This window comes from Salvelinus namaycush, chromosome 8 (assembly GCF_016432855.1).
Source record: "Salvelinus namaycush isolate Seneca chromosome 8, SaNama_1.0, whole genome shotgun sequence".
NCBI lineage: Eukaryota > Metazoa > Chordata > Actinopteri > Salmoniformes > Salmonidae > Salvelinus > Salvelinus namaycush.
The window spans coordinates 1,908,780-1,923,700 of record NC_052314.1 but is presented as its reverse complement, the minus strand read 5'-3'; the positions used below and the strand labels follow the sequence as shown (position 1 = coordinate 1,923,700).

Here is a 14,921-nt window from a genome sequence, read left to right as displayed (position 1 = left end):
GAGAGAGAGTGTGTGTAGAAAGTGCAGAGAGTGGTGGGAATACACAGAGTAGCGTGAATCCAACCAGCATCTTGAATAAAGCTGTAGGATTGTCTGCTTGGCTTTGAAGTTGGCCCTGTCTTAGGGGATTTGGGCAAGCGGGTGGAGGGGGTAGTACTGGGAGTTGGAGAGAGGTAGGCTCTGCTCAGCTTGATCAAACCCACCGCTTGGGTCCCCTGGGGGGGCTAGGAGACCTGACCATCTACCATGTATGTTAAATACATCATTTCCCCATCCTCACTCCGCTCACCGTGCCACATTGGCCCTCCCAACGTATTTATTTGATGCCCCAGTTCAACACTCTATCTATCCACCATAGAGCATTAATGGGCTTTAAATTTGACCATATACTGTATACAGTACTAATATACTTTGGGATCCCGCTAGGTTGATATAGCATTCTGCTAATATGAATGTGACCACCATGCATGTAAATGTGGGGGAGATTAGTTAATGAGGATGATCAAATACATGCCCATTACATGCCTGGTCCCATGTGGAGATTTTACAGTAATGAGGCCCTTACTAAAACCCTGCTCTGTGATTATAGGCTGGCATCCATTGGCTGTCACTGTACTAAAAAAACTAACAAAACAAATCAAAAATATATATGTTATATTATGATGTTTTATTTATTTATTTATTATCACATACACCGGATAGGTTCAGTTAAATGTGTTGTTTTACAGGGTCAGCCATAGTAGTACAACACCCCTGGAGCAAATTAGGGTTAAGTGCCTTGCTCAAGGGCACATCGGCAGGTTTTTCCTCGTTAGCGACATTTCAGTTACTGGCCCAACGCTCTAACTGCTAGGCTACCCGCCGCTCTGGACTTCGAAGCCAGTTCCACTGCTTTTTGTCATTGTTCCCCTCTGATCAGGGACTGATTTAGACCAGGGACACCAGGTGGGGGCAATGAATGATCAGGTAGAACAGAAGAGGAGCAGGCTCCGGACCTCGTAGGGTCAGAGTTGAACACCCCTGCTGTAGATGATTACATAAAATACATCAAACTAAGTGTCGAGAGATCATTCCTTCAAATAAATGTTTGTGTTATCGGTTTTCAATTGACTGCCTTGTTGTTGGTCCTCTATGGTGAGGCAGGCCATCATTATCCAATTAGGACTGTATTGCTGGGCTGGAGGGATGAAAGGAGAGACCGAGGAAATAGAGGAAGCTTCCCACTGAATGTCTGTTTGCCCACGCAGTGTGTGTGTCCTAGAGTATGGGAGTGTGACCCCTAGTAAAACACCATGAGATACTAAACATTCATGGAGCAGACTAGGGACTAAGCCAGAGGGACTGTTGGGGAGAGAGAAGGAACGTGAAGAAGCGAGAGTAGAATGAGAGACAGAGGGAGAAAGAGAAAAAAGAGAGGGAGGGAGAAAGAGAAAATAGAGACGGAGGGAGAAAGAGAAAAAAGAGAGGGAGGGAGAAAGAGAAAAAAGAGAGGGAGGGAGAAAGAGAAAAAAGAGAGGGAGGGAGAAAGAGAAAAAAGAGACGGAGGGAGAAAGAGAAAAAAGACGGAGGGAGAAAGAGAAAAAAGAGACGGAGGGAGAAAGAGAAAAAAGAGACGGAGGGAGAAAGAGAAAAAAGAGACGGAGGGAGAAAGAGAAAAAAGAGAGGGAGGGAGAAAGAGAAAAAAGAGACGGAGGGAGAAAGAGAAAAAAGAGAGGGAGGGAGAAAGAGAAAAAAGAGAGGGAGGGAGAAAGAGAAAAAAGAGAGGGAGGGAGAAAGAGAAAAAAGAGAGGGAGGGAGAAAGAGAAAAAAGAGACGGAGGGAGAAAGAGAAAAAAGAGAGGGAGGGAGAAAGAGAAAAAAGAGACGGAGGGAGAAAGAGAAAAAAGAGACGGAGGGAGAAAGAGAAAAAAGAGACGGAGGGAGAAAGAGAAAAAAGAGAGGGAGGGAGAAAGAGAAAAAAGAGAGGGAGGGAGAAAGAGAAAAAAGAGACGGAGGGAGAAAGAGAAAAAAGAGAGGGAGGGAGAAAGAGAAAAAAGACGGAGGGAGAAAGAGAAAAAAGACGGAGGGAGAAAGAGAAAAAAGAGACGGAGGGAGAAAGAGAAAAAAGAGAGGGAGGGAGAAAGAGAAAAAAGAGACGGAGGGAGAAAGAGAAAAAAGAGAGGGAGGGAGAAAGAGAAAAAAGAGACGGAGGGAGAAAGAGAAAAAAGAGACGGAGGGAGAAAGAGAAAAAAGAGATGGAGGGAGAAAGAGAAAAAAGAGACGGAGGGAGAAAGAGAAAAAAGAGACGGAGGGAGAAAGAGAAAAAAGACGGAGGGAGAAAGAGAAAAAAGAGAGGGAGGGAGAAAGAGAAAAAAGAGAGGGAGGGAGAAAGAGAAAAAAGAGAGGGAGGGAGAAAGAGAAAAAAGAGACGGAGGGAGAAAGAGAAAAAAGAGAGGGAGGGAGAAAGAGAAAAAAGAGAGGGAGGGAGAAAGAGAAAAAAGAGACGGAGGGAGAAAGAGAAAAAAGAGATGGAGGGAGAAAGAGAAAAAAGAGACGGAGGGAGAAAGAGAAAAAAGAGACGGAGGGAGAAAGAGAAAAAAGAGACGGAGGGAGAAAGAGAAAAAAGAGACGGAGGGAGAAAGAGAAAAAGAGAGGGAGGGAGAAAGAGAAAAAAGAGAGGGAGGGAGAAAGAGAAAAAAGACGGAGGGAGAAAGAGAAAAAAGAGACGGAGGGAGAAAGAGAAAAAAGAGAGGGAGGGAGAAAGAGAAAAAAGAGAGGGAGGGAGAAAGAGAAAAAAGAGAGGGAGGGAGAAAGAGAAAAAAGAGACGGAGGGAGAAAGAGAAAAAAGAGAGGGAGGGAGAAAGAGAAAAAAGAGACGGAGGGAGAAAGAGAAAAAAGAGACGGAGGGAGAAAGAGAAAAAAGAGACGGAGGGAGAAAGAGAAAAAAGACGGAGGGAGAAAGAGAAAAAAGAGAGGGAGGGAGAAAGAGAAAAAAGAGACGGAGGGAGAAAGAGAAAAAAGAGAGGGAGGGAGAAAGAGAAAAAAGAGACGGAGGGAGAAAGAGAAAAAAGAGAGGGAGGGAGAAAGAGAAAAAAGAGACGGAGGGAGAAAGAGAAAAAAGAGACGGAGGGAGAAAGAGAAAAAAGAGACGGAGGGAGAAAGAGAAAAAAGAGAGGGAGGGAGAAAGAGAAAAAAGAGACGGAGGGAGAAAGAGAAAAAAGAGACGGAGGGAGAAAGAGAAAAAAGAGACGGAGGGAGAAAGAGAAAAAAGAGACGGAGGGAGAAAGAGAAAAAAGAGACGGAGGGAGAAAGAGAAAAAAGAGACGGAGGGAGAAAGAGAAAAAAAGAGACGGAGGGAGAAAGAGAAAAAAGAGACGGAGGGAGAAAGAGAAAAAAGACTGAGGGAGAAAGAGAAAAAAGAGACGGAGGGAGAAAGAGAAAAAAAGAGACGGAGGGAGAAAGAGAAAAAAGAGAGGGAGGGAGAAAGAGAAAAAAGAGAGGGAGGGAGAAAGAGAAAAAAGAGACGGAGGGAGAAAGAGAAAAAAGAGAGGGAGGGAGAGGTCAAAGATGAAGGAGTGAAAAAGAGAGAGAGTAACTCTCTGTGTCCCTGTGCTGTACATGGGGTGGATCCAGGGAGGCGGAGTTAAAACAACAACACAGAAAGCTAAATAGCACAACACAGAACTGCACTTCATTGCAGCTAACGCCAGAGTACACACACAGATAACCTCAGCAATCCTTCCTCAGCTGGAGAGAGGGGGAAGGAAGGGGGGGGGGGGGGGGGGGGGGGGGTTGAGGGCAGGAGGGGGCTGCAGGAGTAAATCAAGTTGAGAGAAAAGGAGGGCAGAGAGAGATGAAAGAGAGAGGACAGCAGACAGAAAGAAGTGGTCGAAGGGGAGATGACCAGAGAGCAAGATGGAGTGAAAGAGAGAAGACCGAAGGAGAGAACAGCGAAAGATAAAAGAGAGTGAAACAGCATAACGAGGGGACGGGTAACAAGGGACAGACAGAAAGAGGACAGAATGAGAGAAATAAAAAGAGGACATGAAGACAGAAAGAGAGTGATGAGAGAGAGGAGGGCTGTGTGTCAGGGGGGTGTGATGTGAAGAGAAGCTAGCTGCATCAAAGCGGAGGAGAGGAGCAGAGCAGCACTACAGCCGTGACCTGAATGTGCTCCCAGCCCTCTGCTGCTAACAGGATCAATGGCAGGCCTGCGTTGGGCTCACCTCAGGCCCCTGGGCAGGCTAATGAAGGCACACACACCACACACACCAATGATCAGTGGTGCTCGTGAAACCAGCAGTGCGATCTGACTATACCTGTCATTATAAGAAATCAAGATAACTCAAAAGATTCCATCTGTTTGCTTTACAAGGGCTGTAGCAGATGTTTACAGTGCCCCAGATTTTACTGTCCAACGCTTTGACACGTATACACACACACACACACACACACACACACACACACACACACACACACACACACACACACACACACACACACACACACACACACACACACACACACACACACACTCTCACAAACACTGAAAAGGGCTGAAAAAGGCTGAAAAGATTACAGCATCTAACTGCTAAAAACATTGATAATTTCACTTGTAAGCCCTCAAAGAAACTCATCTCTTTTTACTATGAGGTGCAATTTTTTTAGCTCAACTTCCACCTGATGTCACGTCATAGCCGAGGTGTTATAAGATAACGCTGAATAAATAATAACATCTAAATGGTTTCACATAATTTATCACTATTCGTTTCTATCTCTCTCCCAGGTTGTGGGGCCGTGCTGAAGCTCCATTGTGGCAGAGAGTCAGAATCTGGTCCAAATCCAATATAAGGGGAATTACTTCCCAAATTCCTTCATACGATGTAACCTGCACATAAACCCCCCCCCCTTTCCATCTTGAATCCATTTGATGCTTGGTTTTGGGATTGGAGAGTGGGACTATGGATTGGCATGTGCAGCACTGATGTTAGGCCCTTGATGTAAAGACCTACCTACTTTACTGTAGTCTTTACTCTACTTTACTGTAGTCTTTACTCTACTTTACTGTAGTCTTTACTCTACTTTACTGTAGTCCGCTATGTAGTGCTCTGGGAAAAGTGACAGGGAGAATTCTCACACTTACATACAAAATATATACAGAATGTATACTGTTGTATCAATATTAATCCGTATTATATAGATTATAAGGGGAAGGAATTGGTCTGGAATTACAGTGATACAACGAACAGGGTCGGTGTATCATATCTAACTTCGTTCAGGTGTGAAGAGCTTCTGCTAACAGCACATACAGTATGTATGGAGAGTATGGTGTCTAGTACTAACGAGGTCTCCTCCATCACACGAGTCCTCTACCCTCAAGTCACATCCCTCTATCTCTGACCCTGTCTGAGGAGCGTGTGAAAGCGAAAAGGAATGAAACCATAAGACCATGGGCACTGGGGCAGCTGGCGGGGACACATATTGTGTGTGTGTAGAAATCACCTTGATTCAGTGCACCGGCCCCTTTGATGTTGCCTGGAGCTGAACAACTCCTCAATCTGAGCCAACCCTAAGCCTTAAAACTCAAATCTAGCCTGACGTCCCCCACCCCCTCCTGAAAATCATAACCATATGATGGAGAAGAAATTCCTCCACCCTAGGAATCGCTTCGCCCCGTCCATCTCTCTCTCCGACCGAGACATCAGGCCAGTGATAACAGAAAACAGGTTCCGAGACGATGGGAGGTGATGGGAGGAGGAGAAGATGAGAGGTGGGTTAAGAAGATCACGTCCCGAAAAATTGCACGCAGCATGACTACCTAAAATGGAAGTTTCTCAGGCGAGGGATGGAGGGATGGAAGATAGGATGACCTTCCAGTTGACAGAGTGAGAGACAGAGAGAAGGAGAGGGGGAGGAAAAAAACGAGTGAAATATGAAATCTGACTCAAATTAGAAAAACATTCCTGTTCTATCACAGTTGAGAGCCTCAGTCAGACCCTGCAGGAACAACCTGTACATGTACTGGGTATCTGACACACGTACTGGGTGTCTGACACACGTACTGGGTATCTGACACACGTACTGGGTGTCTGACACACGTACTGGGTGTCTGACACACGTACTGGGTGTCTGACACACGTACTGGGTATCTGACACACGTACTGGGTGTCTGACACACGTACTGGGTGTCTGACACACGTACTGGGTGTCTGACACACGTACTGGGTGTCTGACACACGTACTGGGTATCTGACACACGTACTGGGTGTCTGACACACGTACTGGGTATCTGACACACGTACTGGGTATCTGACACACGTACTGGGTATCTGACACACGTACTGGGTGTCTGACACACGTACTGGGTGTCTGACACACGTACTGGGTGTCTGACACACGTACTGGTTCGAGGGGATACTATACAATTACTACTTCATCCGTGTAATAACCACTTCCATACATGTAATTACATTATAATAACAACAAAATAGTCCCCTTTATGAAAATCGCTGTGTTTGAGTGTGTTTGGTAGCCAGTGTGGGTGAGGGTGTGTTTATGAGTCTGTATTTGTTATTGTGTGTGTTTGGTCTGCGTGTGGTGGCTGGCCCTGGCTCCCTGTTCATTCCTCTCCCCTTTCTCTCTCTCTCCTCCTTGTTAATCGCATCAGCTGGTTTAGCCAGAGGACATCCTTCATTAAATAAATCAGGAAGTAGCATATTGGGTAGTCTGACCCCTGCTTTGCGCCACGGGTTTTACCCCTCTAACAAATTCCTTTGCTCAACTCAAGATGAGCCTGGGCGGCCACACTGCGCCCAGATGTCAGGTATTTGACTAAAACGACCTCATTGTACCTCCCATTCCCTTACCCTGTGTCCCTGAGAGATGGAGGGGGGAAGATAGAGGGAGGATGAGGGAGGGGTGTTTGGGAGCGTATTGGAGGTGTGTGGGTTCGTGGAGTGTGTGTATTTGTGTGCAGTGTAGTGTGTGTGTTAGCGGTTCCATCTGGGTCTCCTGGAAGCGCGGTGGAGTCAGGAAAACCGCATCTCATAAAAGGGGGAGGAAGCCCAATGTTCTACAAGGACAGAACATTACAGAGAATGTCGCTCAGGAAAACCCTGGGCTTGGGCCCACATGTTGGCTGGCTGACTAGGCCTTCTCTCTCCCCCTTCTCTTTTCCTCACTCTGTCTCTAGCTCTCTCTCTCTCTCAATATTTCTCTCTCTTAATAGGCAAAGGAACAAGAAACAGCTAAAGGTTGAAAGAGAGAGAGAGACATCGAGAGAGAGAGAGAGAGAGAGAGAGAGAGAGAGAGAGAGAGAGAGAGAGAGAGAGAGAGAGAGAGAGAGAGAGAGAGAGAGAGAGAGAGAGAGAGAGAGAGAGAGAGAGAGAGAGAGAGAGAGAGAGAGCGAGAGAGGGCCAGACTGATAGGAATTCCATCTGTCGGGACGGAGCGGAGCGGTGACAGGCGGCGAGAGAACCAAAGGCATCTGGTCTCCATTGGTGCTGGGGGGTGCGGGCCAACTAACAGGGCCTGCTCTGGCTCTGGAACCATATGAGGGAGAGATGGATGGAGAGACTGAGGGGTTGAGCCAAGGACCTGGCAAAGGGGGGACAGGGAGAGGAAAGAGAGAGAGAAAGAGAGGGAGAGAGGGGGAGAGGGAGATTAGGGCCCCCGACGACTGGCAGTCGTGAGACCTGTCTCGATTCTTCACACATTGCTTTGGATTGTGCTTGGGGGGGGGGGCTATGGGAGGTTTGGCATGTATGTAGTCAGGGTGTGGGGGGAGCCGAGTTAATCACAGTATTTTGAGGAGAGGAGTTGAGAGGAGTTGAGTTGTCCTCATAAGCCTAGCGCGTGTGTGTATGTTGTGTGTGTGGTTCATGTGGACGTTTGTTGATAAGTCTTTGGGTTGAGATCAGAACAAAAGAGAGGAGAACAGAGGTGTGATGATCAGTCAGCGCTGTCAGGGGAGACAGACCTACTATACAGCCAGCATAGTTCACAGCCAGATACACTGAGGTAGCCAGATACACTGAGGTAGCCATGAGGAGCTCTCTGAGGAACACATATGTTCATAAGGGAAACAGATATTCTATATGGTGCGATGAATATGTTCATTAGGGATTACCATGATGACTAAATGTACCCAAATAAATAGTGGATGATACAAGCAGAATGAGATTGTTGTGACAAATACCATCACAGTAGTGATGGAATGTTATCATATTGTATATTGAATGAATGAGACAAACATGATGTCAGTATGTCTGGTGTGACATGATCTGGTACATGTCTGGCTAGGGGATGTGATCTGGTACATGTCTGGCTAGGGGATGTGATCTGGTACATGTCTGGCTAGGGGATGTGATCTGGTACATGTCTGGCTAGGGGATGTGATCTGGTACATGTCTGGCTAGGGGATGTGATCTGGTACATGTCTGGCTAGGGGATGTGATCTGGTACATGTCTGGCTAGGGGATGTGATCTCGTACATGTCTGACTAGGGGATGTGATCTGGTACATGTCTGGCTAGGGGATGTGATCTGGTACATGTCTGGCTAGGGGATGTGATCTGGTACATGTCTGGCTAGGGGATGTGATCTGGTACATGTCTGGCTAGGGGATGTGATCTGGTACATGTCTGGCTAGGGGATGTGATCTGGTACATGTCTGGCTAGGGGATGTGATCTGGTATATGTCTGGCTAGGGGATGTGATCTGGTACATGTCTGGCTAGGGGATGTGATCTGGTACATGTCTGGCTAGGGGATGTGATCTGGTACATGTCTGGCTAGGGGATGTGATCTGGTACATGTCTGGCTAGGGGATGTGATCTGGTACATGTCTGGCTAGGGGATGTGATCTGGTACATGTCTGGCTAGGGGATGTGATCTTATCATACGATGCTACAACAGGCGTCCATACTGATGATGACATGTAATGGTGAGAATAACCACCGATAAAAGCAGCAGGAAAATGAAAAGGTCAGCAAGACAATACAGTCTGGTTTACAACCCTTCCTTAAATTCAGCCAAAACAGACACTTTCCACTAAACAACCATTTTATTTATTTTATTTTCTGAAAATCTAGCAGAAGTGTGGGTTTGGGTCTGTAATGATCCCGCTGGGTTTTTCAGTACAATTTCCTAATGGAATATTTTACTGCACAACAGTCGTGGAGTGGCGAGGACCACTGCGAAGGTCATTAAAGCACTTTTTGAAATTAAAACAGTTGAAAATGAGATCACGGGGAGCGATTGTGTCCCTACGGTGGCTATAAGAATGTGTTTACTGAGAGGAGAAGTACAGTGCGTTAGGCCTCATTAGCTTATTGCTATAGATGCAATGTGTGTGTGTGTGTGTGTGTGTGTGTGTGTGTGTGTGTGTGTGTGTGTGTGTGTGTGTGTGTGTGTGTGTGTGTGTGTGTGTGTGTGTGTGTGTGTGTGTGTGTGTGTGTGTTGTTAACTATGCTATTGTTAAGAGTGAATCAGCTGTAGAGGTTATAGCGATATATAATTCTGTTTGCTAATGGTTCATAATTGCTGATTGTGTGTGTGTATGTGTACACTGTGTGTGTGTGTGTGTGTGTGTGTGTGTGTGTGTGTGTGTGTGTGTGTGTGTGTGTGTGTGTGTGTGTGTATGTATGCATGTGTGTGTGTGTGTGTGCCTATGTGTGTGTGTGTATATGTATGTATGCATATGTGTATGTATGCGTGCATGTGTGTGTGTGTGTAACTGTAATGTGAAGATCAGATCATACAATGGTCCTTAGGAGAAAAAGAGAGGGAGACAGAGAAAGACACACCATTGTAAATACAACCCATATTTATGCTTATTTATTTTCCCTTTTGTACTTTAACCATGTGTACATCGTTACAACACTGTATATATACATAATATGACATTTATAATGTCTTTATTATTTTGAAACTTCCGTTTGTGTAATATTTACTGTTCATTTTAATTGTTATTTCACTTTTGTGTATTATCTAACTCACTTGCTTTGGCAATGTTAACATATGTTTCCCATGCCAATAAAGCCCCTTGAATTGAATTGATTTGAATTGAAAGAGAGAGAGAAAGAGAGAGGGAGAGGAAGAGGGAGGGAGAGGAAGGAGGGAGAGGTAGAGGGAGGGAGAGGAAGAAAAAAACAATCATTCATTTTAATGGCTATTGATGTTATTTATAATTCCCCTCACTTCGCAAATCACAATTCCAACCACTTGACGACCTATTGAGCTTTTTATGCTATCGATTCATTTCCTCCTGCTTAAACAGTCTATTACAATGGTAAATTGCGAAGTGTACGCATATTTAGTCACGCCTCAACAATATATTTACCCTTCTTATGCTGTACGTGACCTAGCATAATGCATTGAGATGGAGAGTAGAATTTGTCTTTGCTGCTGGGATAATTAATTAATATCTCATAGAATCATAATTGTAGGATTACAAAAGGAGGAAATTGAATGATGGGAAAAATCGAATTATGACAAACGTGCAAATATTCTTACTGATGAGGAAAACAATGATGATAATTATGATAGTACTGATGTTGATGACAACGAAGATAATCATGACAATAACCATGATAACAGTCATGTTTAAAGTGACAGGAGGTTGATTATCTTGGTGTCTGGAAGGCATGTCGTGGTGTATCAGCTCAGTAATCTGTGTGCTGGGAAGGAGAGGTGCGTGGCGTTGGGAAACAACCGAAATGTCCACATAGGAGAGAAGGAAGAACCAGATGAGCCTACGTGACGCACGACTCTAATCCTGCTCTGGAGCTATACAAAACAGTTGTATGGACACACACACGCATACTATAAAACACACACACACACATAACTAGGTATGTAGGGACGTATGTCCACACGCATGTACAAGGACAATGCGCACACACTCACACACACATATGCTCAAACACTAAAGTACACGCAGGTTAGCTACACCTGGTTTCTGGTAACACAGTTTTAAGTTAAGGGCAAAGCCTTCACCTTTATGTTGCAGCATTCCAACCCAAACAGATGAACAGAGAGAGGGAAGATAGAATGAGAGAAAAAGCCCTCACTCTCTTCACGGTCCTGAGATCACAGCAGTGCGGGTGCTGACAAAGGACTGTGTGTGTGTATGTGTGTCTGTGTCGTCTCCGTGCCTGAGGGTGTGTTCCTGTGCGCCGGTGTGTGTGTGAGTGACAGGCGGCAGGGCCCAATCGGCCGGGGAGCGGGGTGGACAGTGATTACGGGTGACAGTGGTGTTACCGTGGAGACAGGTGAAGGCTGGAGAGTGGAGGGATGGAGAGAACATTATTCATATATTCAGAAGGCTGGCTGGGACTTTCAACATGTTGTATCCCCCGCAGTCAGACATTACACGGGTGCCACCGGCACTGGAACAACACACACGAGAGAGAGAGGAGCTGACACAACATACTGTAACTTAGACACGGGCAGACGAGCAGAGAGAAATGGTGTGTTTGTACCTGTCTGTGTATGCGTGTGTGTATGTACCTGTCTGTGTGAGTGTGAATGTACCTGTCTGTGTGAGTGTGTGTTTGTACCTGTCTGTCTCTGTGAGTGTGAGTGTGTGTGTTTGTGTTTGTACCTGTCTGTCTGTGTGAGTGCGTGTGTATGTACCCATCTGTCTGTGTGGGTGTGTGTGTGAAATAATACATGGTGTGTGTGTGTGTGTGCATGTACCTGTGTGCGTGTACCTGTGTGTGTGTGTGTGTGTGTGTGTGTGTGTGTGTGTGTGTGTGTGTGTGTGTGTGTGTGTGTGTGTGTGTGTGTGTGTGTGTGTGTGTGTGTGTACCTGTCTGTCTGTGTGGGTGTGTGTGTGAAATAATACATGGTGTGAGTGTGAGGCATCAGAAGGCCTGAGGTCTATTCTGTCAGCTCAGTGTCTTGGGCTCTATGGTGCAGCACTGACACACACACAACACCCTGCTGCACACACTGGTCATGACAACACACACACACACTGGTCAGGACAACACACACACACTGGTCATGACAACACACACACACACACTGGTCATGACACACACACACACACTGGTCATGACACACACACACTGGTCAGGACAACACACACACACACACACTGGTCAGGACACACACACACACACACTGGTCAGGACAACACACACACACACACTGGTCAGGACAACACACACACACACACACACACACACACACACACACACACACACACACACACACACACACTGGTCAGGACAACACACGCACACACACACACACACACACACACACACACACACACTGGTCAGGACAACACTGGTCAGGACAACACACACACTGGTCAGGACAACACACACACTGGTCAGGACAACACACACACTGGTCAGGACAACACACACACTGGTCAGGACAACACACACTGGTCAGGACAACACACACACTGGTCAGGACAACACACACACTGGTCAGGACAACACTGGTCAGGACAACATACACACTGGTCATGAAAACACACACACTGGTCAGGACAACACACACACTGGTCAGGACAACACACACACTGGTCAGGACAACACACACTGGTCAGGACAACACACACACTGGTCAGGACAACACACACACTGGTCAGGACAACACACACACTGGTCAGGACAACACACACACACACACACTGCTTCCCCTCTCCCAAACTCTGTGTTTTCTAAATGCAAAATATTCCTAAAGGCTGAATCAGCAGTCTGGCACATCATCCCCCCTTCCCCTCCACACCCCAAGGCATGCTGGGTAGTGAAGGCTGAACCAGAGACACAGAAAGAGAGGGATAAATAACACTCTAAACACGCCTAAAGAGGAAAATAAAAGCGGGGAAGAGAGGGAGGGAGGAGACGAGAGGAGGAGGAGGAGAGAAAGAGGAGAGGAGAGAAAGAGATGTGTGAGAGGTAAGGGGGATTTATTAGTTTGATTGTACCGTGTGCGTGTTGGAGATTTCCTGACGCGTGTGTAGGGTTTGTCACTCAGAGCCATTCTCTGACGCACGTACGCACAAGCACGCCCGCCCGCCCGCACGCACACACACGCACACACACACACACGTACAACAGATCATGAACTGGGTGTTGACTTCAGTGTCGTAGGAGTGAAAGGAGGATGATTGAGTGAAAAGCCAGAGAGAAAGAGAGATTACACGGAGGGGTTTTCTGTCCTATGATCAGATGTCAAGGATCATGTCATTTACTTCACAGGACAATAAAGGCAGAAAAAGGTTCTGAGTACTGACACGTCTGTATCAATCAACTGACTGAAATGATCAAAACCCTGAATCAAATGTCCTTCTCAATTTAATGGGTTCACACACTGATAATCCCTCTCATATTCATATTGTATTTCATTCTATTACATCATTAGATAAATACAGGAAGACATGTTTTTAAATCCCATCAATATCTCCCATAACTCTCCTCCATTGGATCTACCATGGAGCGCTGTATAGAGAATAAACGCACCACAGACATAACGTGGCTGCCCTGAGGCTGGGAGATGATTGAATTTCATAGCTACTTACAGGCTAATAGGCTACAACGACTGCTCACTGTCCTTAAGTGACTGACAATTTGGGCTGCGGAGCGAAACCTTTGAAGGCCTTTTTGAAGAGATCTGGGGGGGGGGGGTTAGTGACTAGGCTGGGCTGGGCGGTTTGAACAACGACAGTTAGACTGTCTATCTATTAGAACCAGCTGATCCAACCACACTGAGTTGGAACGTTTCGATAGCCAATGGCGAGGTCTTTCTCACAGTCTAAGACTATACGGGTTGGACGAGGATTGGAAGACGAATATGTTATTTTTTGTCAGAGTGCAAAATAATTGAAAAATAAATTATATCAAAAGAAAAAAGATAAAACTAGATAGATAAAAAAATTATTTGATTGATTTTTTTAACAACGCAAAATCAAATCTCCTGGGTATATTGAGTCTAATAAATCCAGCAACTCAACCTAAAGCCTGTAAGAATGCATGGATCTGTTTATTTGTCTCTGTGTGTATCTCCATTGTGTGCGTATTGTTCTGTGTGTGTGTCTGTGTGTTCGACAAGTCTGCGAGCAGTTTACTCACAGAAGCTGTTTCCACATACAAGGCCTCAAAACTGCCCTCTCCTCCCTCCATCTCTCCTTTCTCTCCAGCCATGCTGTTCCACTTACCCACACTCCTTTGTGGAACACAAGCCCCAGCCACGGTACCTCGCCTGCCTCGCCGCCACAACGCTGCTATTGGCTTTGGACAACACACACACCACCGAACACCCTAACCACAAGCACATGTTCCCCTCGTTCTTAACTAATTCATTCTGGAACACTTTGGTTTGGGTTTTGAGAGACCAAAACCTCTACCTTTGATTAAGAAATGTGTCTGACTGCAATTATATGGGAGGGAGGGGTAAGTACGATGGTGGTTTTATAGTCTGCTGGCGTGACATTTTTCTATTCTATTTTTCATTGTGTTTTTCGTTGTTGCAGAGGGACACTGTTGACGGGAGTTGTTGGAAGCAAAGAGGAGAATTAGAGAAATATTGAGCGATAGCTTTTTAAACACGTTCAATAGTTGCTACTGTTTCTTTGATCGATAGCCTTTGGAAAAGTACTGCAATGTGGATAGTGATTTGCGGGCCCACCTGGTGACACACATAGAGGCTGCAATGAGTCTGAATAAGTGGACTTGTTAAACATCCGAGAGAATCACACACACTCACATCTGGGAGTGTATTAATGATTACAGTGCATAGTCACATCTAAAATATGTTACGTGATCCATGTGTATTCATATTCAGTGATCAGTTTGTAAGTGTGTATATATTTGATTATAAACTGGTTGGTTCGAGCCCTGAATGCTGATTGGCTGACAGCCATGGTTTATCAGACCGTATACCTCAGGTATGAAAAACATGTATTTTTCCTGCTCTAATTAAGT

The 14,921-nt window shown here is 45.7% G+C and overlaps 1 protein-coding gene across 1 annotated transcript in view; it reads right to left on the bottom strand.

The window, feature by feature from the left end:
- LOC120052276 (zinc finger protein basonuclin-2-like) overlaps positions 1 to 14,921 on the bottom strand; it is a 159,689-nt gene that overhangs the window by 59,121 nt on the left and 85,647 nt on the right.